General features: G+C 44.3%; 1 long non-coding RNA gene across 1 annotated transcript in view; it reads right to left on the reverse strand.

The window, feature by feature from the left end:
- The window catches only part of LOC106149019, a 27,448-nt gene extending 10,297 nt beyond the window's left edge, over positions 1–17,151 (reverse strand). The window contains exons 1-3 of the long non-coding RNA XR_001234916.1: positions 17,033–17,151; positions 6,095–6,184; positions 2,575–2,810 (exon numbers count right to left, since the gene is read on the reverse strand). This is a non-coding gene — a long non-coding RNA (uncharacterized LOC106149019). The remainder of the gene's footprint in view (positions 1–2,574; positions 2,811–6,094; positions 6,185–17,032) is intronic.
- Positions 17,152–26,533: the final 9,382 nt, after the last annotated feature.

Here is a 26,533-nt window from a genome sequence, read left to right on the forward strand (position 1 = left end):
CCACCACACCCAGCATTCCAATTTCTATAAGGAGCTCTGTGTAGAAATTCTGGTATTTGCCCTGTTTAAAAAGTAGCACTATACTATAATACTGAAAATACAATAGTTAAGAACACTGTGGGACATCGGTATAGGAAAGAGAAAGGCAGCCTCAAGACTTCTTCTGAAAGTAAGAGACACACTATAAGATACAAGGTATGCATCTCTCTGAAGGCAGTTGTTTAAGTTCAATGCATTTCCTATTTCTGTTAGAGTCTAAGAAAATATCTAACAAAAGGAAGCTTTTAAGAAACTGATTTTAAAATTTTCACACTTAGAATTCTTTCACATTAAAAAATGAATATATGGCATACTGGTTCAAAGATTTCCCTCAATAACCCTGAGACATCACCCCACAAATAGAAACTTCACTGAAAACAACAAATTCTCTAGCAGTTTGTTCCAGCACTAGTCTTTAAACACACAATTTCTAACTGAGAAGGGTGCAGTCTGCCTCTGCTATTCTTTCTTCCATAACTTCTACAAATTATAACTTTCCTCATAGAGAAACCAGTTGGGGACACATATGTTTTATTTCACAGTGATTCTCAGGAGTGGCTCATGTGGGGCAATACACTTCAGTGAAACTGAAGACATAAACTTTTCCTCCAAAGAGATTGGCAGTACTATGGTTATGGTCGACATGCTTCTGTGGCCCAAGTTCTCCAGTGTTAAAACAAAATAAAGATATTAGCTTATGCGTCACTCTCAGAGAAAGATAGTTAGAAGTTAAAGTTGTAATTAATCAATTTGTGCTCTTTGGTATGGACAGGAGAAGAGTGGGTGTGATAGGTAGACAAATGTAGCACTCTCAGTGAAGGTCTAGGTCAATATTGTCAATCTCTATGAGGACGTGATAAACAGAAGCAAGAGATCTAAGCAGCAGCACACACTGCTAGGTGAAATGGAAGAAAAGCCTGTGACTTATGAAAATTGTGGAAACTATTTCTCTATACAGTAGTTTAAAATAAATTCTTATTTCATTTGGATGTGGATGTGTTCACATAATGGCAGAATATATTCTGAGGAGCACTTCCAACTCTTGTTTTATTTCAATATATTGGCTAAAAAGGTTGAAAGCATTCAACATTATTTATATTCAAATAATTTCAAACAAAAATGGCCATTTCCCCTTGCAGAGGAGTCATTATTGCAGTAATAGAGAATGTTTACTTGATGTGTAATCAGCTAATAACCATGGCTTAACTGTTTATTAAAGCTGTTTAAGGTGGTATGATACAGCTTGTTTGTAGAAATATCTCTGAATATCTGAACATACGACAATCTCTACCAAATACTGCTCAGCATTCATGGGCTATCTCTCCTATTTTACTTAGAAAAATGGTGTAAGGATTTTTATGCAGATACAAGATCTCACAACCCAGGGATACTTCTGGGTTAAACCAGCTAAAATGGGGCACTGCACTGACCCAAGCAGACAGGGCACAAACTTCCTCTTTCAGATTTCAGCCACTTCTACCTTACAGAAGAATTAAGCTTAAAAGATATACTAATTAATATCTGTCACCGTGCATCTCTTCTGTAAAAATCAACAAATAAATGGTACTAAAATGAAGAGCCACAGACTCCTTATGCTCACCCCCCTCTTCTGTCCCACTTCCTTCCCTTTCACCCCCATACCCCTTCCCATCACTCTGGAGTGGCTGGGCTTCCCGAGCACACCAGGAACCCCACGCTGCTGGACAGTACTCACTGGCTCCTCTGCCGCAGAAGTCCTGCCTTTTCCTGAGAAAAATCACACTCACCCTCCAAGACTCAGCTTAGCACCACCTCCTCCGGGAAGTTATTCTTGATGCTCCAGCTCACCACCAGAGGACAACAGAGTTTGTCACCATTAAGGTGGACAGTCCACTTGATTGGCCTGGGAGCTACCCAGTGGGTTCATAAAGCACACTTCGTGCAGCGCTGACCATGGAGTCTAAATCTGGGGCCCTGTCCCTTCTCTGGTGCTGTGCCTTGCTCTGTTTGCTGGCCCCCATGAGGTGAGCAGCTTGGAGCTGACCGACCAGACACTGAACCCTCTGGAATTATGACACAAGTAAACCGTTTGCTCCCTCAGCTGTGGGTGTCGGGTATTTGATCCCAGTGAGAGGAAAGCTAATGCATCCTCTCTGTGATGTGCTCTGGCTTCTGGGACCCTGTTTCTATTGTAGTAATTTTCTCACACCAGACTCTAAAACTAAGTCCACTTTCTAGTTGCATCTGTTTCCCAGGACCTCCTCCAGAGCCTAGAGCGCAGGAGGTCTCAGAAACATGAGTGACACGTTGTGACAGTGAATCTTCATTGTCACCTTGACTGGATAAAGACACCTACGAGTCAGTGGAGCATGATTCTGAGTGTGCCTGTGGAGGCATTTCCAGAAATGGTTGGCAGTAGGCCAGCAAACTGGGGGAGTAAGACCACCCTGATTGTGGGTGACACTGAGCAGTGGGCTTGTAGCCTGGATGGAGTGAAAAGGAGAAGAAAGAGAAGTTGGCTTGTGCAAAAAGCATGACTCTCCTTGAGCAGGTCACCTGTGGACGTGGGACTCCAGCTTCTGCCTTTCCACGTGGACTCACACCAGTGACTCTCAGGGAGATTCCAGGCCTTCAGTGTGGACTGGTGCTGCAGCCTTGGCCTCTCTTGTTCTGGTTCTTCCAAGAATGGAGAAGCTCTCCTACATGCAGACGGTCACTGGGGACGCTCCAACCTCTGAGCTCACAGGCCTAGCTAATAGCATCTCTTGCATAATTATATATAGATTCTATTCCTGGAAAATATATAGTAATATATATCAGATATTATACATATATATAGAGAGAGAGAGAGAGACAGACAGACAGACAGAGACAGAGACAGAGACAGAGACAGAGAGAGACAGAGAGAGAGGTTTACTTCTGGAGGCTGGAAAGACCAAGATCAAGGTCAGTTGATTGTGTTCCTGCTGAGGGATCTCTTTCTGGCTATGCATGTGCTGGAGACAGTGTCTCTTCCTCTTCTTATGAGGGTACTCCACATCTTAGACTAATTATCTTCCAAAAGCCTCACACCAAAATATCACACTATTGAGGATTAGGACTTCAACATAATAAATTTTGGAAAGGTGCAAATATTCAACCCATGAGACTTCTTCCATCACTACCCAGAAAATTATTGCCCCATGTTGCTGCTGCAAGTATTGAAGTGTTATTGCTGTTACTAAAATTATAGTTCTCTAGTCATTGGAAATGCCCTCTATCTATATCTGTATCTATCTATACATACAGATACAGGTATAGATAAATATATATATCGGCATTGGAAAAGAAAAACAAGCACAACTTACAAAAACATGTTTTTTTAAAGGCATTAGAATGAGTTCTTCACCAGGTCTATAAAAAGTGAGTAATATTTTCACCCCTTAAATTTGCAAATGATAAAATTAAGAGGTACCTGCATTTGGAAGAAAATTGTTATAGGAGCACAGAAAAATGGGTAAGACTATATACAATTTTTAATAAGCCATAGTCATACAGCCAAGTGGGCTCTTACCTCTACTCCATACAGCAATTTTCCAGTTAAGCTCCACACAGAGGAAGAACTTGTGACCGATCAGTGCAATTTCTAGGAGTAAAGCTAGGAGGCAGTGTCTACACCCTAACCAGTGAGAGGCATGGAGGAGGGGTGGACTTCACGAGAATCACGCAGTGTCAAGCTATTGCCTGAGTGCAATGGTTTCTAAGACTGTTTTGTGTAGAATCAGCCTCAGTCTGTGCAGCAGGATCATGTCCATTTGCAGCTTAAACCGACTTTTTGTTGCGTATTTAGCATTAGTTGCACAACCCTCTTATTTTCTCAGATGTGCCCCTTCCTAACTCCTAATCTTCACTTCTTATTATCTATCGGCATTTTCTTGTTATTCCCTCAAAGCCTAATTTTCTACATTGCAATGATTAATTCTGTGTGTCAACTTGGGTAGACCATGGTACCTACCTATTTGTCTAAAAGAAATCAGTCTGAATATGCTCACCAAGGTAAGTTTCAAATGTGATTGATGTTCAAATCAGTAGACTTTGAGTAAAGCAATAGCCCTCAATGACGTGCATGGGTCTCACTCAATCAGTGGAAGAGTTCAGAGAAAAGATCACCCTACCCTGAGGAAGAGAAGGACCTTCCAGGATTCCTTCAGACTCCAAGTGTAACCGCAGCGCTTTTCCTGATCTCCAGCTTCCTGGCCTCCTTGCAGAACTCAGACTTGCCATTCCCAATCACATGACCCAATACCCCAAATTCCCCAATTCTTTCAATCAATCAATCTCTCTTTCTATACACACATGCACGCATGCATGCATACCCTTCTTCTTTTTCTCTGGAAAACTCTTGACTAATACATTCATTTTCAAAACCTCTGTCTGTTTATTTTTATCACACTAGTCTTCACCCTTGGCTTTACAGTAGGGATTGTGCCCACTGGTGCTTAAACTCCCCGAAGGCAGCACCGGATCCTGGTCCCCTCCCCTGTCCAACAGCGTGGTACAGTGTGCTGCATTCAGAATGCATACAACAAACACTGCAAGTGGATCCAGACTGAATAGAATGGGAAGAAAGAAGTCACAAGAATTCAGTCACTTGACAACTGGTGTTTCTGCTTTCCTAAACCCTGCAAGGGGTAACTATAACACAGTAAAAGCGTATAGACTGATGGTTTGGAAATCTCTAATATCTGCGGTCTTCAAGTAAACTTTGAAATAAATCCACTAGAATAGAGCAGCGTACATAGTACACTCTAAGGGTTTCCTAGTGGTTCCTCAGAGGAAGAAGAAAGCCTGACAGGATCCCAAAATGGCTGAAATGGTCTGAATCTAGTTCTTCTACCCCTCCCTCCTTAGCAGGTCTATTTTTATTAATTTCCCATGTCATATTCCATTTCAAAAAGCAAAGCACTCAAATGCTTGAAAGAAAAACTTTAAAAACCACCAGGCTAGATGATCTCGCAGTTTGCATCTCATTCTAAAACTCTAACATTGTTTTATTTTGTTTTTTTGTTTTTCTTCCAGTACCAGGAATCAAACTCACGATCTTGCACTTGCCAGGCAGGCGCTTTTGCCACTGAGCTAAATCCCCAGCCCCTAAAACTCTAACATTGTTTTGCAGCTGGCTTGCAACCTTAATTTTTTTCCTGAAGAATTATTCTTGCCTGAAATATCTTAATCCAGGCTTGCTCAGACATGAGGTAGACAGGGGTCTTATTTACAAGAATGAGCATTACCAGGGAGGTACCTCAAATTTGCTGGTGCTGTGGTTCAAATACAAATCGTCTCCTCCTGAATTTGAAGTGGGATTCCAGATGGAATGGCATTGAAGAAGGTGGGACCTTCAGAAGCATTTGGGCTACAAGAAACCCAGACCATGGTGCTGGGTTAATTCTCACAGAAAGAAGTGAGTTCTCGCTGTTCGAGGACTATTCGCTGCTAAGAAAGCAAACTGTGATAAAGCATGGCTGCCCCCAATTTCCATGTGGTCTGCAAGTGAGCACTGATCTTTCTGTATTAGGAGGCAGCAGGAGACCGTCCACAGAAGCTAAGCCAAAACTCCACCATGCTGTTGGTCTTCCCAATCTGCAGAACACTGAGATAGTACACCTCTTCTTTATAAATTACTCAGTCTCAAGTGTTCTGTTATAGCAACAGAAAATGACTAAGACAGTGGTTATGGGCAGAAAGATAGCCCCAAGAGGATGGCTGGATACTCCACAGCACACAACTCATACACAAAAGGTCATACCAGAGTGGCCACTCTAAAAGGTCTGCCCTTGAGGACTGGAAGAGGGAAGTCTCCTGTTGTGATCCCAATTTGGGGGAAAAGATTATTCTCAGCAGGAACTCTGACTAGGAGATTGAAGTAGCAAGAATGCTATGGCTCACTAGGACCCAGCCAAGGCAGCTGGAATTACAGAAAGATTCCTGGATAAGCAAGGAACCAGTGGGCTATAAGAGGAGTACACGGCAGGGTCCAGACAGGGGTAGAGTCAAGGCAAAAACAAGGAGATAGGATGTGGTTTGGAAATCACCTTACCTTTCAGGATTCTGAGAAAAGATCATTTTCAGATTCCAACAGCTAGTTTTGGTTGGACTTCCTGCTTTAACAAGATGGGTTTATCCTTGGCTGAAATGCAAGAGGAGGTGTCAGTGATTCGTGCTGAAAGAGGAAAGCATGAAGAATATTTAAAAATGAGTGGGAGGTGATAGTGTCCAGAACATGGGAAACATAATCTCACCACATGCTGAGTTAAGTCAGGTCGCATCTGAGAATTAATTCCAGCAAGCCTGGATCTGGCCTGAGCTGTTTTGCTGACATAAGAGATGGATCCAGGTGGCTCTGCCCCCTGGTCAAGGTATGACATGCTCTGACTAACAGACTTGTTTTCTGAACATGAGTTTGAGGCAAATTTCAGGGTGCTTTTACCAGCTTGTCAGCATTGTTCATTGGTAAGAGTGAATGAGATTGATGATCTGTACCTGGTCTTGGTGGGTTCCCCAGAGAGCTGTACCATCAGATCTGGTTACAAGCCTACGTGACCAGCAAGGGATCAGAATCCCCAACCATAAATCCATTTGGGGCACACTGGTTCTGAGATGCTATCTGTACATGACTCTAGGTGAGAAAGCATGGCTAGAATGATACTTATAGGGCAACATAAGGTTGACCCACACTCTGCAGACCCTTGGCTATCGGACAACTTTTGGCTAGAATATAGCTCTTTATTTTAGTACTGTTATGCTCTATCTTTTTGCCTAAATAAAGAGTGCGTTCATAAGTATTGTCATTTTAGGTTCTGCAAATCTCCCTCAAGTAGTGGAACACCATCAGTGTCACCATTACCACACATGGGAACCAAATTTTAGAAAGAATTGAGTCCAAAATGGAGACCAAAATGAGAATCATCTGAAATCTTGCCACAAGGAAGACATCAAAGAAGCAGTGAGGCTTCATTTGGAGCAAGAGTCGGAAAAATGGTACTAGGTGATAGCATTTCATCTGTCTGTGTCTCGCTGGACTCAGACTGTATTAATAATTTTTCACATATCTCTAGAAGGCAAAAACATGGAAGTAGAAAGCGTTGATGCTGTTATAACTGAAATGGGCTGTTTCATAAGATTTTACAAGCTTTGAGACATTGGAATAGAGCCTTTCCAGTGTGTGCAGACAGTGTTATTGTCTTCTTTATGAAATTAGACACAATGCTTTCAACATTCCCTTCCAGTGTGAGTATCTGATAATTCTAAGATTGTAGAGAGCGTGGGTAAGAAGAGCCTCCAATGCAATGATTCTTTAATTTACCCCTTGTACCTTTGTGGTGTCTTCCTTACTCCGTATGTCTGAGCTCACTGGGCTCAGGGCAGATTACAACCCCCTCCCTGCCCCTTGACAAAAGAGGGCATCCAAGATTCAATCAAGTCTTTAAAAACACACCCGAATCAAAGCCTTATTTCCTTACACATTTTCTCTTGATTAATATAAGAAGGAAAAAAGGGAAAGTGATAGAGGATTAGCACCACTTCTGGGCTGGCTGTTGAGAGTGGAATGATGCACTCAGGAAATTAATTCGATGGAAGAGTGCCGGGCAGTGCAGGCAGAGACTTGGGTAGCTGCCCATCCACATCTAGAGGGCCCCGGGCGCCAGCCTGATTCCCAGAGGAGCAGCACAGCAGTGGCTCCCCCTGGGGTCAGACCCGAGGCTCCTTCGCTGCAGTGAGGCAGCTTCTCCCAATGCACCCCAAGTACCCTGCACGCAGAGGTGAGGGGAGGCTGGTCCAGCTCCACCTGCGGCCCAAGAACTGCAGCTCTCCAGGGCAGTGGGTGGGGAAGCAAATAGCAACCACTGAGTCCCGGGACCTGAGAGCACTCTGAAGTCAGTTCCACGGGAGAGGCCAGGTCTCTCAAGACCTTCGGGGACAGTGGAGCGCACCCAGGGAGGCCAACTTTGCCCGCAGGCTGGTGGCTGAGCAGCTCAGGGTGCCGAGTGAGCTGTGGCAGCGAACGCCCACACTCTGCCTCCCTCGTAATTCAAGAAAGAGTAGGGGCTTTTCGCCTCAAAACCACTTGGAGTAAAACACAGTCCGCCCAATAGGTTCTGACTCCACCCCAAGCAGCTCCTGGCCCAGAGGGGCGTCTACGCAGGAAGTCGGGCTTTGGAGGAAGCCGAGAGGCAGGGGCAGCCTCCCCGCCCCCATCCCGAGTCCCGTCCATCCCGGCCTAGCACTTCATAAATAAACCAAAGAGGAAAACTCTCCTCCCTCGCAGCTCAGCCAGTGAGGTGTATATGGCTTTCGCAGATCCAGAACACTTATCTCAAGCTGGGAGTGTAATTTCACGGTAATAATTTGCTTCAAGTGTTGCTGATTGCTTCCTATTCCTCCCCGTTAATGACTGTCACACCTTTCCCGTGCTCCTCTGTGCGCAGCCGTGGCAATTACGCCAAGGAGGCTGCTGAGAAACGCGGGGCTTTTCAGTAGGAACTGAGCTGGAACTACGCTGAACACCCCAAAGGTTTAAAAAGTCCCCTTCACACAGGGTGCTCCTATTTGGGGGGAAAGTTCTTCAGCTTCTGCCAGCGCGTGTCCTGGTCTGGTCTCTGCCGTCTGCAGTGCACGTTCCTGCTGCAGCTGAGGGACCAGAACTTGCCTGCTTCAATCCCCGCCTCCGAGGCTCCTGGAGAGGCGTGGTGAGGAAGGCCTGGGTTGGAAGCGAAGGGAGCGCATCTCTGCAGGCCGGAGGTCCAGGAGAGAATGGCTCGGAAAGTGGCTTCGCAGCCTGAGGGTCATTGGAAGGCCTCTGGATCTGCACTGTTAAAGCTGTTCCTGACTGCAGATTTTGAAGTATTTTCTTCCCTACTGGCAATGACTTCCAATTTGAAGGATGAATCTGCTTTTTCCATATTTTACGGAGAAAAAAGTAAGGAACATGTTCCTCATGTCACCAAGGAGCGTAGTGCTTGAAAATACAGAAAGAAGCTCTCACCGCCAAGCAGCCCTGTGTCCCTCCCCGCCTCTCAGCCTGCTGTCTTCCCTGTTTCAACCCATCTGTTCTTCCCATTCATGCTCCCGCTTCCAGCCAGGGCCATTCATCTTCTCTTTCCTTTAGATCTCATTCATAGGCGAGCCCCTTCGCTCATCTCCCACTCGGTCCTTCTCCCACAGCCAGGGCAGCTCTGGGGTCAGGGCACAGACAGCGACCCCACGTGCTCCTCAGCCCCCTCGGCCTAGGCTCCCGTCCCAGCCCGAATGAAGAGCTGAGATCTAAGACACTGCACACGCGTCAGCCCCACCGCACCAGTCCGAGCTCTGAGTCACCGCCGCGTTGATCCCTCAATGACAAACCCACCTGAGGATGGGGACACCTGAAACCAGACCAGGAAACGTTTGTGCAGGAGGCAGGGAACTTGATCTGCACAGCTTTTATCAGTTGCTTGGGTTCTCATTAAAAACAAGGACAAGTCCTAACTCCTAAAACACAGTGTTCTCCACACCCAAGTCACTCATCCTAAAATACAGCATGAGAGTAATTTGCTGGCGCTGTCATCCCAAGATGCCTATCTCTTCTTTTTTCTTGCACTTTCTGGAAGGGTTTCTCCAGTGTTTTCCTGTCCTGCATCCTGTTAAAAAAGAAAGTGTCTTCTGCAGCCACATGCCATGGAGGAATGGGTCATCCCAGCTTGTTGCATGGTCACAAACAATCACCCTCACCAGGTATAGATTCCATCCATTCATTCTTCCAGCCACTATACACAAGGTGCCTACTGCATGCCGCACATTGTTCTGGGTGCTGAACTTCATCCATGACACCTGCTTTCACAGGCTTCCACTTGAGAGGTGGGTGGGAGGACAGTAAAGATGGGAATGCCTGCCTGGCGCAGCACCTGCTGGCAGGTGCAAGGTCATGAGTTCCACTGCGGGTACAAAAAAAAAGATGGGAAGTGAATGGCCTGTGCGTTAGAAGACTGCTGAGAAACTGAGTGAGGTGATCAGTATGGAAGCAGTGGCACGACAGGATTGCCAGAGAGGACCTTCCCTAGGAAGAGATATTGGAGCCAAGACTCAGAGAAGGGGAGAGAGTTACCCAAGCAGATGTCCGGAGAGAGCACTGCAGAAGAGCTGCAGCCAACACCTCTGCCAAGAGCAATCCCGCTGTGGTCCAGGGCAGCAAGGAGCCCACGGGGCAGGGTGTGAGCGAGAGGCAGGGAAGGAAAGAGGTCAGAGGCGCGAGGGGCTTTCTGAGCTTGGGTTTTAACGCAGAGCAAATTGCAGAAAACTTTTGAAGGTTGTTAGAGAAGTCGAATAGCCTGACTGCCAGTTAAAAAGGGTCACTCTGGATACCCTGGTGAAAATACACTGAGTGTGTGTGTGTGCACGCGCGTGCATGCACACGCACGTGTGTGCACCCGTGCCGGGGTGGGAGCAAGCAGGGAGGGGCACTGGAACTCTGCCCCTGGTAGCAGAGGTACACAGGCAAATGACTCTGATTCTGGATGAATCCTGAAGGCGCAGCGGGTGGGATTTTTCTGACAGCGGGCTGTGAAATGAGAAAGATGCGTGCAGGATGCCATGGAGGTTTTGTGGTCTCAGCAGCTGTAAAGAAGGAGTCTCCGTCCCCTGAGATGGCCAGACAGCAGGTGGAGAGGCTGAGAGTGGGGACTACACGTTTAGTTTAACATCCCTGGGTGGAATAGATTCCTCTCAGTTTGTGACGACTACACCACGTCACCATACTATTACGTGCTATCTTAACATGTTACAGATTGTAAACCCTGCAGTTTATACTTTTGCACAGCTAGGAAAGCTAAGAGGCCACAGTTAGCAAGATGAAATCTGCCTCCCGAAAAGCAGCCTAAGACCTGCAGACAGTGATTCTGTGCCCTAATCTTATCAGCATGTCCACCAACCCCCGGAGGAAGCCGCTGGATGTTAGACAAACTCCTTAGCCGAGGAAATGGACACGCTTGTTCTGATGAATGAGATTTCTTCACCCCTTCTGCTCCGCCACCAGTCTCACAGGATTTCCTGTGCACAGAGCACACTGGAGATAATGACACTGGGCCAGGGGTCATGGTTATGGTGCTTCCGGAAGCTTCCGGATCCAGAGCACAGAGAAATACGGGCCTTCACCAACACAGATGGCTCTCCATGCCAAATGCCTGAAGTCGGGGGAGTGAAAAGGCTTTATGGTCGGATGAAAGACAGCTTATTGTGCATGTTTATTGTGTGTGTTTTAACACACGGGGAGTGGCTAGAAGCTCAAGCAAGAAGCTGCAAGTCGTGGGCGTTTGAGGTGCCACACACAGAACACAGCAATGACGCTGTCTAGGTGTTCTGTCCCATCATGTCCTATTCTGATTGTGACCATACCTGGAAATTAGGTCCAGGCTGGCATGGCACATGGAACGAGCTCTGAAAACCCCAGTGGTCCCCGCTGTGTGTTCCCTCCAGAATAGAAGATCCACAGGGTTAATTTTTCTATTTTCTTTGAAATGTTGACTTCCATAAAATAATTCATTCTTATTGAGTAAAAGAGAAAGGAATGTTTTTACTTCTGAAATTAAATAGAATCTCAAAGCTGCCTTAGATAGAAAAATATCCAGGAGAGTGGCCGTAAGAAGATGCAATCATCATAGGTATCGCCCATGTATAGTACAATACAGTATCCCTAGTTTTTATTCTGGGAATTACCTAGGTGCTATGGTTTTTGTCTGGGTATCCTCCCAAAGCCACATGCAGTCATGGGGCGGGCTTTTAGAGTTCATGATAGATTCGTGGGTGTGAGTGCTACACTGCCCTGGGGCAGGTAGTTTGCATACCAATGTAAGGGAGGGAAGAGGCTGCTTGCCGCCTCTCCTCCCTTTTTGCTCTTGCTGCTTTTGCTGTCTTCCTCCACCATGAATGGTTGCCCTCTGCCATGTGCCACTCTGCCTTGGAGCCAGCCAAGTATGGACTGAAACCTCCACCAATTGTGAGCTATATAAACCTTTCCTTCCTTAATTCTGGGTGTATTTTGTATTTTGGTATTTTGTCTCAGCAACAAGAGAAAAGTAATTAAAACACTAGGCTAGTAAAAGCTCAGTCCTTTCACCAGAGGAAAGACTTATTTAGAGCTAATATTTACTGAGGGCCTACTAAGTGCTTGCATTTTATATATATCATCTCATTTAGCCTTCAAAACTAATCTGTCAAATTTTTATGATGATGTGGAAATTGAAGTTGAGCGACTTCCACAGGACTTCGTAAGTAACAATGGGCGAGCCAGAATCAAACAGACTTTTGGACGGTAAAAGCTATGCTTGTGTTCTATAGGTCATGCTGCTTCCAGCTATGCCAGAAATAGTTGATATTTGAGTCAAGTGGGGAGATTAAAGCATGCGTGATAAAAGGAAGCTCACAGGTAGAAGCGAGGCTCAATTACTCTGTTGCAGCACAGGCACAAGAGGGAGAATGCAGATCAATGCTGAGAAGGGAGAGGCTCCCCCAACCTCTGGCTGCATTGCTGGCTCTCTGTGCAGTAGTGCGCTCCTGGTGCTGGGGCCGTTCACACAGAAGCTGGGCAGACACTCCTGTACCTCTCTCACAGGGGAGATCCCACACCATGACTGCTACGACCCCTTCCAGTTCTGTGGTCCCTCTGTTCTCACTTCAAATGTATAGGGTATTTTATTTTCTCTGAAAACAGTTTTACTAAGGATGACCACTTGTTTCACCATGGAAACTGAGATCAAGGATTAGCAGTTCTCTAAGTCTGTTGAAGATCTTGTCAGTGACTGTAGATATAATGGGACCAGTGGAGCACAGACATTACCAATTCATTTTTGCCCAGATGTGGAATGACATGCCTGCAATCCCAGCGATCTGAGGTTGAAGCTGAGGCAGGAAGATCTAAGGTTCAAGCTCACCCCCAGACAACTTAGCAATTTAACAAGTTAAAAAATAAAAGTGGCTGGTGATGTAGCTCAGTGCAAAGACCCTGGGGTCAGTTCTTATTGATACACACACACACACACACACACACACAGTTCATTTTTGGATTCAGGGAACTGCCTCCAAAACTTGGTGACACCAGAAATCACTAGGTGTGTCATTCAAACTTCACACTCTTCAGTCTCTTTAATCGAGTCTATCTTACAGTGCTATTGTATTACATGACACAATACGTGATATTTTATGGCATATAAAATTCCTGGCACAGTCACTTTGGCATAGTAAGGGCTCAGTAAATGATGGCTATTTTATTGTAAGTGATATGGCTGGAGATATAGCTCAGTGGCATAAGTGCCTGCCTGGCAAGCACAAGGTCCCCAGTACCAAAAAAAAAAAAAGAAAAAAAATGTAAGTGATACTAATATTGAACTAAGAAAGCAATGAACAACATTGGAAAATATTAACCAAGATGCAAGCCCCCAATTTTTGCTTTTGTCTTGGTAAACAATTACCTGCAAATATAACTCAACCACGCCAGAGCAAATCACACCGTCACCTAAAGTGCTTGCTTAGTTTGGGGTCCGGATGTCAGCTCTAAAGCCACATTGCCTAGGTTCGGCTTCTATCTCTGACAGTAGATCTGTGACCCAGTGAAGTTTTGTAACCTGTAAGGGTCATACCTTCCTTGTGGGTTACTGGAGAATCCAATGAACCAATGCATATATACTTATGAAAATAGTTCTTACCACCTAGGAAAGCCCTAGGTGCTTAAAACATGTTAAATATTTTTCTCTTTCTAGAAAGTGTTAAACATTTTTCTATGTCTAGAGATACATTGTACATCCAACATACTACATGGGAAGTGCTCTATCCTCTGAGGTTTCCAGGGTTTCCAATGTATCTACTCCAACAGAACAAATGCATGCAATGTGTACACAATGTAATAGTATATGCACTTACATACAGCATACTGTATCTGCATATATATTGTATATGTGATACTATAGCTTAAGCAACAAACAAAAAACATAGTATAGGGAACATTTTCAAGCATGTCTGCATAAAAAACCATGCAGTTATTAGTATTAACATAGGTTTAGGTTTAGGATCCCCCCAAAATTCTAAAATTACATAAAGCATCATAATATTTGCATCTAACCTAGGCATATCCTCTGTATACTTACTTATTTGTCTTTATTTATTGAGCTAGAGATCAAACTCAGGCCTCACTCATGCTGGGCAAATGCTCTACTATTGAGCCACATTCTCATCCTTCCCCGTGTCCTTCAAGTCCCCTCTCTTGCACTGAGGGGCTACACCAGCACACAGGAGGTGCTAGGTTTCATTGTTGGAGGAATAGTGACAGGAAAAACTTGGTGTTTTCAGGGCAGAAGCAGTCTTCTTAAATGTTTTCCATCCTCAGTCGGTGAATGCCGATACATGGAGTCTATCGGAGGGGGAGGGGCAGTACTTACCAATAGGATGACGAAGGCTTAAGGTAATAAATGCAGCGCAGACCACCAATTCCCTTGCCCTCTAATGTCTAACATTTGCACCCTCTTAATTCATTGCTTTGGAACTTCTTGCTGTGCAAGCATGCTGGAAACATTGAAAACAGCAATTTAATTTTACTTTCAACATGAGTTCTTGATGTTGAAATATTAATATTTTTGAGAATCATCTCTTCCCAGCATAGAGGGCTTCTTTGGGAAGGGTGCCATGAAGCTCTGTTACAAATCTCTCTGGCACTGATTTTTAAATTGCGGTAAAAGAAAGCATGCACACCCACAAAGGGAGAGCGTCAGTACAGGACTTGAGTTTTTCTTATTGTCCCGTGACCTGACATGTAAACATGGCAATTCACAGTGGGAAATTTCTTATCAGTGAAAGTTTTTTGGGGTGTCTCTAGTCACCCTGGTTTCTTGCGTATTACAAGTGAACACAGTTTTGTGAGAAACCATTAATAAAAGCGATACACACAAGTCTTCATCTATCATGCATAGAATAATGCATACCAGATTAAATTCCTGTGAATGTACAATGCTCTTGGTTTATACCCCAGAGTCTGAAAATCCATTGGATATTTCTCATGTGGTGCAAGCATACACAAGTAAACTGTGTAAAAATATGATGTCTATTATTTCTCTACAAAGTACCAAAGCCGAGGAGATATTGTAAATTACAAGTACAGTAAACTCAGTGTTAAAGTAGATCTCTAGATTATGTATTTGTAAGTTGACTTTTGAGAATACACATTGTGCTGACATAAATGTATGTGTTATTATAAGCAAAATAATAAATAAATAAATAGTGGTAAAATGCACCCAGCATAGACTTTGCCACTCTAACCTTTTAAAACTGTACAGCTGGGTAGTTTTAAATATATTCATACTGTTGTGCAATCAGTATCCGGAAACCTTTTCATCTTGCAAAACTGAAATTCTATCTGCACTCATTAAACAACTCCCCTTCCTGTCCCTCCAGTCCTGGGCAGCTACCACTGCACTCACCACCTCTATGTATTTGACGACGCTAGCTCACTTAAGTGGAAGCACACACCAGTCATCCTTCGGGACTGGTTTGTTCCACTTAACCTAGGATCCTAAAGCCCCACCCACACTGGAGTATGTGCAGAATTCCCTTGCTTTTGAAAGCTGAATATATTCCATCAGATATCTCTGCCACACTGCGGACCCATTCATCTATCCATGGACACTTGTTGACTATGGCGAAAAATGCTGCTATGAACATGGGTGTACCAATAACTCCTTGAGACCCTGATTTCAATTCTCTATGACAGTATCCATGTAAAACTCACATTGAGACTTGGTATCAAGAGTTGTGGGGCCTTTAAAAGGCGTTAAAGTTCTTGGGGCAAAGCCTTTAAGAATAGGTTAAGACCTTTCTTGAAGAAATAGATGCTTTCTCCCAGATCAGATTGTTACAAAGCAAGTCAGCATCTCCTTGAGCACTTAGACTCTTCTGCATCTGGATACTTCCCCTACCACCATGAGGCCTTCCCCAGAAGCTGAGCAGATGATCTCCAGAAGCCACAGCCAACAGAAACCCTCTTACTTTATAATTTAGCCAATCTCAGTTATTCTGTAATAGCAACAGAGAATGGACTAAGACAAATATATATGTGCAAGTGGAATGACCGTATCATGTGGTAATTCTATTTTTATTTTCTTGAGACACTAACACACTGTTTTCCTTAAACGTTGCACATTTTACATTCCCACTGGTTGTGTACATGGGCTATACTTTCGCCACATGCTCATAATGCTTTTCTATGAACTTTTTGTAAGTAGTAGTTTTTGAAGTGGTAGCTCATTGCATTTCAGGTTGCATTTCTCTAATAATTAATGATTATGAGCATCCTCTGGTGTGCTCATTGGCCATTGGATATCTTCTTTAGAAAAATGTTCATTCAAGTTTTTTGCACACTTTTAATAGAGTTTTGTTGTTACTGAATTATAAGGACTTTTATATCCTAGATTTTAACTCCTTATCACACATATATGACTTGTAAATATTTTCTCCCGTTTTCTGTATTGGCTTATCTTTTGACTGTGCCTTTTGCTACACAGAAGATTTTAACCTTGAAATCATTTAGTCTATCTTTTCCTTTAGTATCTATACCTTTAGTATCCCATTTGTGCATAAATTTATATGTTATGTATAGGGTTAAGACAGGAATCATGAAAAACCTGAAAGTCCAGATTTGGAACCTAACACTCTGATTTCTTCATTAACGGTCCAGCACACCTCCTCTGGCCTCGGACTCTTAACACCCAGTAGCCCAGGAGCCTGCCCATGTCCTCTTGTAAGAACCAACAAAATATAACTGAGCAGTCAAAACATAGTGACTGAGCTCAGGATAACCTAGGATTTCTTTTCTACCCTCAACATACGTAAAACCTTGCTACCCTTTCTGCATGTCTTGTCCAATTCCTTGTGCAGGACACCAAGAACTTGGAAAGAATCTCTTTAGGACCCAAATGCCAATAACAATATGGCAGCAAAGTGGCCTCCCTCACTGACCAACCTTATGTGTGGTGATCAAAGCCAGAAAGGCATCTTCTGATTGATCAAAAGGACAGCAGGCACTTCCGAGTCAGGAGCACAAGCCAGGTCTTCCCTGCGTCCTCTTACCACCAACCTCTGGGAACGAAGTCCCAATGTAAACTGAAGGGGCGTTAGCCTGGTGCCTCACTTCCTCTGCTGGGCCCCTCCCATTCAGTTAGGTCCTACCGTCTCCCAGTAGCACGGCACCTGGCTACTGCGCCTCCCACACGTGGGCATTTGCCTAACCCTGATCCAAACCATGGCAGTGTGCACACGGTGAGCTGCCAGGTGAGTTCCAATCCGCACGGTCCACAGCTTGCGCTTGCTGTACTTGAGGAACTGGGGCGAGGCGCTTTGCGAGCAGCGAGGAGACACTAGCGAGGATGATCACGTTTCCGGAAACAGTCGCTACCCCGTTATAGACTGTCTGGGAATCCAGAACCTCGGCCTCCGCCATTCCCGAGGGAGCCCTGCAGAACCGTGTGTAAATAAACAGAGCAAACCCGCTGCAGAAACACTACCAGGCTACTAGGCATGAAATTGGAGCCCTTGTTTGTTTACCCTACAGCCTGGGCGTGGAAACTAGAGGCCACTGAGACTGCAGGACAGGGTCTGGGTTTGGGGTCAGGCGTCAGCCAGTAATCACTAAGAGACCAGCTCTCTGAAGAGCTGATCCACACACCAGGCCGGGGACGCACCACACAGGCATGCGATGTCGCTGCGTGTGCGTGCTCATTTAAGAACCTGTTACAGTCTGTCAAACATGATCAAACATTAAAATGAAGTGCCCCGCCCAGCCCTATGTACCCACATGCAACTCTTTGCATCTGCCCGCCTGTAAGCGCCTTTGTGGAATTGCATGGGAACTTATTTACCTGAGCAAGTAAACAAAAAGTGCATGCTGAAAAGATTTTTTTTTTTCTTTTTTCCCATTCTTGGTTTTCCAGCAAACATTTTTCTGTTTCCTTCACATGAAACTCTTCATTCAACCATTGGTGCACACAAACTAGAATTTATAATGCAGAGATGAGTGAATATTCATTTTATTGTCGGATATCGCCAGTGAATTAGATAAAATGAGTTGTCTTGCACTACTTCTCTTAACTTTTAATCCTGTGTATTCAAAGGGAATTTAATCCATCTCTGATTCGCTTACTCTGGACTCATCGAAGTGATGCTTTGTAAAAGATGTTTGGTGTCCAAAATGCCTGGTGGGTTTTGAAAACTTTTATAAAGTTCGCCGCCACCACCACCGCCACCACCGCTGCCTGTCCCTTCCTCCTCTCTGCAGCACTGGCCATAACCAAGAAGTTATGTTTTATAGACCTGGCACTGTTTGGAACGGCCAGAAATGTACACTGCAGCAAACGCTAAGCTTTCGGCCCAGTATGACCATCACTGTAGAGAGCGGTATTGCAGGGTCGTGGTGGTAGATTGCTGGGGGCCGTGCGCACTCAGCGAGGCCTGGCTGCTCGGGAGTGGAGACCACACACTGGACGCTGGCCCCTGCCACGAGGTCTGTAGCACAGTGGATGTCCCTAGGCACCAGAAGAGATCCAAAACCTCTTTCATCCAGTGCTCTGCACATGTGGTGCAACCTCTCCCAGCCCTGCGGCACACACAGAATAAACGGGCCCTTGGAGAAGGCTTTCTTGTCCTTTGTGTCCCCTGTGATCCCTTCCAAACAAGCGCTTAACTCCGTGAGCATTGCAGTACCAGTACCAGAAGACAGGCCAGCCCCCCAGGCCATTCTGATTCTACCCAGGGGAAACGTTCTGCCATCTTCTCAGGTCTTGGCAATTTTTCCAAGAATGACCTCAAAATGCTTGCACATCTGTCCTGAGGAGAAAACATTCGGCTTACTATTCCAAAAGGTTGCAGAATTTTAGTAACCAGGAGTGACCTTAAAAGATCATGGGAATTTTTAGAGCAATGTTAACTATTCAGGCATCTGAAAATATTGAATCTCTCACTTTGAATCTGGATTTGTTTTCTTTTAAATGTTTGTTGATATGTGATCAGAGCCTTCACTGACATCTCCGTCCATCAGTCACTCAGTAAACATTTACTGACCACCGCCACAGTCCCAGGTCCTGTTCAGCCCGAGGCTTTGAGGCAGGGGGTGAACTTGGCCCTGGGAGAGCTGTGCCCACTTGCCTTCCCCTTCCAAGCTGACAGCTGGAGTCCTTTATCCTATGTGCTCTGGGCCCTTCTGGGGACCAAAGCAGACAGAGGTGAAGGGCAGCTAGGTCATTCACCCCAAGGAAAACAGTCTGTAAACTTCAAATCACTCTTCATTTCCAATGTTAAAGACCAAATGGGTGAACATTTACGTAAACTCCAGGAGTCCGTTATATCACAGGGCACATTACATTTCACCCTTTAGCACGTGCAAGACTTTACCCGTCTGAAGTTCTATGTTAGGCTTTTATGTCTTACCATGAAGATGAAATTCTTGGGAGTGAGAAGGTGGTAATCCGCCTCACAACTCTGATCACAATAAGGAGTGATACTTTCATTAGTTTAAAGAGATACAAAGTCTTCCCTTTGTGAACTGACTTTTGCTGGGGATTCCATTTTCTTTAGCAGCTACATTAACCCTTCTACCCTAAAGGAAAAGTTTCCAGGCTACAGAACCACGTGCCAGTGAGATCATCTGAATTTTTCGGACCTCAAGTAAAAATCGTGTTTGGAAAAGACTGAGCCCAGCCCAAACTGGATGGCTGAAAGCTTATCTTCCCGGGGCATGGGCTCCCTGGCTGGTGGGAGGGAGGCCGCAGCTGCCCTTCTCTCCTCCTCCCCCGAGTTTAGGTGAATGCAGTTAGTCACCAGGCAAAATAGAAATGACGGCATTTGGATTTGAATGGAGCTGCCAGGCCTAAAGCAGCCAGGCAGTCATTTCTGTGGGAGCCCAATGCCAGCACTAAGCGCTGCTGTTTCACCAAATAGTCCTCGTGTCCCTTAATCTGTCTTCCTGCAGACGGGCCCCTGGCACTCTCCTGCTGCACTTAGGGCCAGCCCTCCGCTTCCTTGAGCCTCCTCCCGGTGAATTACAGCCCCGCAGCATGGGGCTGACCAGAAAACAGCCTCTTGCGCCGCAAGTGGAAGGGCTAACCGAATCCGGCCTCCTGGGGAGAATGGCAGGAAGGCTTCTATTATTCTGCCTCATTCTATCTGCACAGAGGCGGCGTGGCGCCTGGAGTCTGACCTAACTCATTTCTCTGGATTTCCGCGTCACAGCGACAGTGTCTGCCAACGCCCAGCATCTCCCTCCTGAGACTCACTACACTTCCTGATATAGGATGCACTTGCCTGCTCCTGGTGACCTTCAACACTAATAAAGTAGTCATAGCATGACCTGGACAAGACCTGGGAGCCAATCAGAATGCAAGTGATTGATGGGAGTGCTTTCAGCTATCTGCTATTAGTCCTGACCCTTTGGCGTTGTGCCCTTTATAGTGATTGTGTGGGTAGGAGCTTAAGAATGCATTATGGGCATCGCTCGTCACTGTGCTGAAGGTCAACCCTGAGGTGTGGCAGAGGAAACTGAATGTTAACAGACTGGAACCGCGAGGGCAGTTTTGCTCTCCCTTCTCCTAGCTTGTGGGAAACAGTAAACTAGAACTATGCTCTCCAAGTCTGGGCATGGCCCCAGCGGGGCGGCTTCTCTATTTGCAGGGCTAACAACTTGATCTTCTCTGCTTGGCCTCCCACGAATACTGTTATCAGTGTTATTCCCATTTTTGTTGCGAGGTCATGGATGCACAGTCCTCTCTGTTCCTTACTTAGTCTCTCTACGTTTCTTCCGAAGATATGTGTTGGTCTGTGCATACCATGGCTCTACGATTTCAACATCCTCTCAGGTTATGAGTCAGCAATGGAGAGACTATTGGACTCATCCTTTGTGCTTGCTGCGTGTCACATGTCCGTATCTTTAAGATCAAATTCCTCATTCTTCAGAAAGGGTTCTTTCACTTCCACTGCTCCTATCCCTGCCCACGTAATACATCTACATTCGGGCAGTCCATTTTAACAAGCTACAAACAAAGTGGCAGATTGCCCAAGTGTTAGCAGTTGTTTTCTGTTTGGAAGTGTGCAGTAGGTAGTCAGCATGCAGGGACCTCCTGTGTAATCCTCCATGGAAGATTCAGCTGTCGTTCTTGGGGAGCAACGGCCTCAGGTGACCAGAAGTGACCATGAGCCTAAGTAAACAGGCCCAGCTTCTCTATCCACTGCACTAGGGTTTGCCTGGAAGGCCGTTGCTTCCCATGACCGCAGCGCCCAGCAGACGAGAGGGGCTGCAGACAGCCCTGGCTGCTTGTGTTTGCCTGCTTGATTCCAGGCCTTACGTAGCCCTTCCCGAACCTGCTTACACTTGCATCCTTTCCTTCATCTTGGGGTAACAGATGTTTATGTACTGTGTGCTTTCTTTTATTGTTGTCATCATCCATCCCATGTTGAAAGATCCAATTATGTTAGATGATTTTATGAATGACATTCTAAAAATCCCATCAAGATTTTATCCATCTAATATGCTTCCCCTTTAATACTTCCTCTTCCATGTTGAAGGATCCTACCATTTCTTTTCAGTCTGTTTTATTAGGTTCAGGTTTCACCAATATTTTTGAGTTTCACTATGAGATGGAGGTAGTGTCAGATTTTTTTTCATATAACAATAATAATAATGCTTAGTATTTATTACTATGGTACTGCCAGGAATTGCTGAAATACATTAGGCACATTTACTGATTTCATTCATACAACTATCCTGTAAAGAGTTTTATCTCATTTACTAAGAATAACCTTATGAATTTATATTGGTATCTTTATTATACAGATGGTAGTGCTAAGATTCAGAGAATTTTAAGCACCGGACTCAATGCCAAGGGCCAAAAACCAAGATTTACACCTGATCCTTACCTGTAAATATCAGCCTCCATTCAACTAGTCATATTATATGAATCCATAGAATACTAGTTGTAATTCTATTGGGTGCTTGCCTCATCTAATTCTTAGGCTGGGCTTTTTTTCAATATCTTATACATGCTACATTTTTAATGTAAATTTTTGAATTATTCTTCTACTATTGTACTTTAATACTAATACAAAGAAATGAACCTGATATAATATCTGAGTAGAACATAGTAAAGCAGACCTAATCATTAAAGAACATAACATGGTATAAACATTTCAATTCTTATCATTCAGGAAGTTAGAATTCTATATTCTACCAAATAATTAATGCACACCTATGGTTGATACCTCTGGAAAATACTTTACTTACTGTTTTTGGTTATTCACAATTAAATGAAGAAATGTTATGAAATATTAGTGATCATCTACTGAAAGGAAATTTTCCATGAAACAGTCTGGACCAAGAACCTGAATAATGTAAATATCGGCACATTCAGGGGGCAGGATCTTTCAACGTGGAGTGGATGATGACAACAATAAGAGAAAACACACAGTACATAAACGTATGTTACCCCAAGATGAAGGAAAGGATGCAAGTGTAAGGAGGTTTGGGAAGGGCTGCCTAAGTCCTGGAATCAAGCAGGCAAACACAAGCAGCCAGGGCTGTCTGCAGCCACCTCTCATCTACTGAGAGATGCTGTCATGGGCATTTCACTTTCCTTTAAAGTAAGGACTATTTTCTTCATCCTTTCTTCCAAAGATATGTTTTCTATCCTTTTTTATCACTATTGAAGCATCCAGAAATTCTCTGTTCCTCAAGTTATGAAGCCAAGCTATTTGTTTCAAGTTACAAAGCCCAGAAGTGGACACGGTGCACCATCACTAAATAAGACATTGAGACTGTTAAGATTCTACTTTTTTGTATTCTAATTCCCTCTGTTACTGTTAAGCTTGATTGGAGCCACCCCAGAGTTTGTTGGAGCACTTCTGGGTGTGTCTGGAAGAGTCTTCGGGGCATGACCTTCATACCATGTCTGGTCCCTCACCCCTTCCTCTCTGGTGCTATTCTGCTCTGCTGCTCAGCCATCAGGAATTAAGCAACTTTGCTCTACCATGTCCTTCCACATGATGTTTCTGCTTTGGAAACAGCCAACAATGGAGTGAATCCCCATAAAATGTGACTCAAATTAAGCATCTCCTCCTTTAAGTTGTGGGTGTTGGGTATGATGTCCAGCAATGGGAAAACTGACTGGAACAAAAAATTGGTACTGGGGAAGTAGGTTCTTTTCTGTGACTGTACCTAATCATATGGTTTTAGAGCCCTTGGAACTGGTTTGCAAGAGGAGTTTGGAAAAATTTGGAGATGTAGCTTAGAGACAACCTAGAATGCTATAAGCACAGCCTGATGGGTGATTCTGGTCAGAGCTCAAAAGGTCAGAACGCTCATAGGAATGAAGACAGTAAAGGTCTCAGGTGCTTTCAGTCTAGTACAAAGATTCCATTGGTAGTTGGACTAGAGGCCTTGTGTGTTACATGCTGGCAGAAAGTTATCTACATTTTGTCCATGTCATGAGGCTTTGCAAAAGACTGAGGTTAAAGGTTACGGACTAATTAATCTAGTGGAGGAAATTATACGACAACCCAGTGTTCAGGCTGTAGTAAGAGTACTGCTGGCTGGTTTTAGTCAGATTTATAGTGACAGTTGGGGAAAAGTAGAGCAAAAAAATTTAAAAATTTTTAAATTTTTGCCCAGGCAGAACCATGTGTAAATTTGGGGCTAAAAGTGATATGTTATGAAGAGATTATCACCATTAAAAAGGAATTGAGTACTTTCTACAGAAACAAGAAGAAAGATGTCTGAGGGCATCTTAGAAATCAGGAAGACCCCATGCATTTCAGGTTCAGTAATATGAAAGTGTAAACATTTCATTTGAGAAGAGAGTCCTTGGGATGCCTGCTTAAAAAGGACCTGCTGGGAAACTAGTTCCTAGTTCCCAGGGATTCATTTCACTGTACTTAGCCATCCACGCACTCAGAGACCGCTGTAGCCATGGTCAAAGGGGCCCTTGCTACTGCTCCCACTGACATCAGACTTTGGCATCCTCTGAGTGATGCTAGTTTTACCAGCATACAAGATGTGGGGTTGGGGAAGTTTCCAACAAGATCTCAAAGAAAGGCCTGAAACACTAGGCAAGAAGCTCCTTGAAGGGCAGTGTAAGAAGCTGTGGAAGTGAAGCCAAGGTGTAGAAGAGACCCCAGGAAGTGACAGATAGCAGGAATGGGCAGTGAGTAGAGCCAGCCCAAGAGAGATGTCATGTGGGCTGCAGCCAGCAAGGCTGTAGGATGAAGTGCCTGAGCTCTTTAAAACTCACATCTCACTATCATATGCTCCAGGTGCCAGATATGGAGCTGATGTCTGCCCTGCTGGCTTTGACTCTTGCTTTGCTCCAATTTTTTTCTATTTCCTTATTCCTCCTTTTTGGAATGGGAATGTTTGCCCTATGCTACTATACTTTGGTGTTATATAACTTGTGCTTTATTCTTACAGAGGTTCATAGGTTCATAGCGAAGAGTTTGCTTGGAATCTCAGAATTGGACTTGGACTATTAAAAAGTGCTGAAACTGTTGAGACTCTGGGGAAGAGATTATTGCATTTTCATTTGTATGCAATGTAGTTGTATCATGTTATGCTAAACCATGAGCTTGTGTTTCTTTGGAGATTAAATATGGTTTGAGGAGATGTGTTTGAGTGTCAGGTTGACAGGGGTTACAATGTAGTGTAAGCTTGATTGTCTCAGTTTGGCTTAGGAACCACCTAGGGGATTGTTGGAGCACACTTCTGGGTGTGTCATGGAAGTGTGACCCTGGGTGCTCAGGTCCCTCATTTATTCCTCATTGTTTCCTGCTCTGTTCCCAGCTGCCAAGAACTAAGCAGCCTGTTCCACATCCCCCATAATGTTGCTGCCTTAGAGCCAACTGACCATTGACTGAATCCTCTTAAAACACATCTCTTATACTTTAAATTGAGTCCAGCAGAGGGAAGACCCACTACTATATTCCTGATGGTGTTTTTCACAAAGCACTATATTATAACACATACCTCTGTATCTTTACCACCAAAGCAATCTTCAGTTTTTGCTTATTGGGTTTTTTATTGTCATCTAGTTTTCACTTCCAGATTGAAACTTATAAATGCATAGTTTTATTTATTCTTAAATCACTTTGCCTTTCCTACTTAATCTCAAATGTGGAATAAAATATTTCCCCAGGATGACCTCTTACCCCTCTTTGTGTTCATAAATACAGAGCTGCACAAATTTTCATATTGAAATATCATCTACAAAGGGCCATGCCATTTGTTTTTAAATTAACAAGCTCATAATATAGATTTGATATCATCTTCACATGAGAAAACTTAGTTGATAAAGTCGAGTGCTTCAGCAATGCAACCAGCTCTGCTTCCGCCTTTGTGTACCTGCAGGGAGGAAGGCAGAAGCTCTGGAACACACACCCTGGCTCCCACATGTGCACGTGCAGAAAAGAGACCGGCGGGCCTTGGCTTCCTGCAGGCTGCTCTCTCTTGCAGCCTCAGCCACTCTCATCCTCGAGCCTCCAGTGCTACCTTCTCCCAAGAGGCTGATTCGCACAGGGTCAGCCTTGTTCATCTGTTTTCAAAAAAAGCCAAATGAAAGATAGGTAAAAGGAGTAGGGAGCTGGATCTTCCTCAAATAGGAAGGAGACTGAGCAGTGCGGGGAGGGGGAGAATCACAGCAACACTGGACAGGTCGTCTCAGAAGCTTCTTTAGAACATACTAGATTTTTCTGGAGAAATGTAGAATTCTTTTTGCCAGAGCTAATAAACTTTGGGAGAAATAAAAAGGAGTTATATTACTTTTTTGCTACCTGAAAAACAATTTACCCTTCTTATGAAGCAACCACTGTCTGAAACAGCTCCAACTGAAATCAGACAAACAGAAACTCTGAAAATGCATTCCAAGGGATGCATATGCCTGAAGTCAAGCTGTTCAGGAGGCACAGCAGGAGGATCACAGGTTTGAGGTCGACTTCATCAATTAGCGGGAGTTTGCCTCCAAAAGAAAAAAGAACGAGGACTTGCCGTGTGGCACAGTGGCAGAGCATTTGTCTAGCATGCGGGAGGCCCTAGGTTCAGTCCCTGGTATACACACATAAACACACACACTCACACTCACACAAGCCCCTCTAAAACTTGAAAAGGCCAAAGTTCATTTTTTCCCTCAGTAACATGTTTGACAATTTAGAAAGTTTTAATTTCATGATTTGTTAATAGTTAAAAATTTATGAGAAATCTTATCCTTAAAATACTCTATAGCCTAGATTGAAATCATGATTGCATCGTACTGTGGTTTTGTAATCTCTCATCAGTATACGTAACTCATCAGTTTATTAATTGCCAGAGCATGCACTGGGGAGTGAACACTTATTTTAGCATTTCAGCGATACCTGGTAAAATATTAGTGAGAAGACAGTTCCAGGAAAGAAATAATTCAGAGAAATCAAGAAGCATTTCAGTGACACTTTTACAAGA

Source organism: Chinchilla lanigera, unplaced genomic scaffold (assembly GCF_000276665.1).
Source record: "Chinchilla lanigera isolate Chin_1 unplaced genomic scaffold, ChiLan1.0 scaffold00035, whole genome shotgun sequence".
Classification (NCBI taxonomy): Eukaryota; Metazoa; Chordata; class Mammalia; order Rodentia; family Chinchillidae; genus Chinchilla; species Chinchilla lanigera.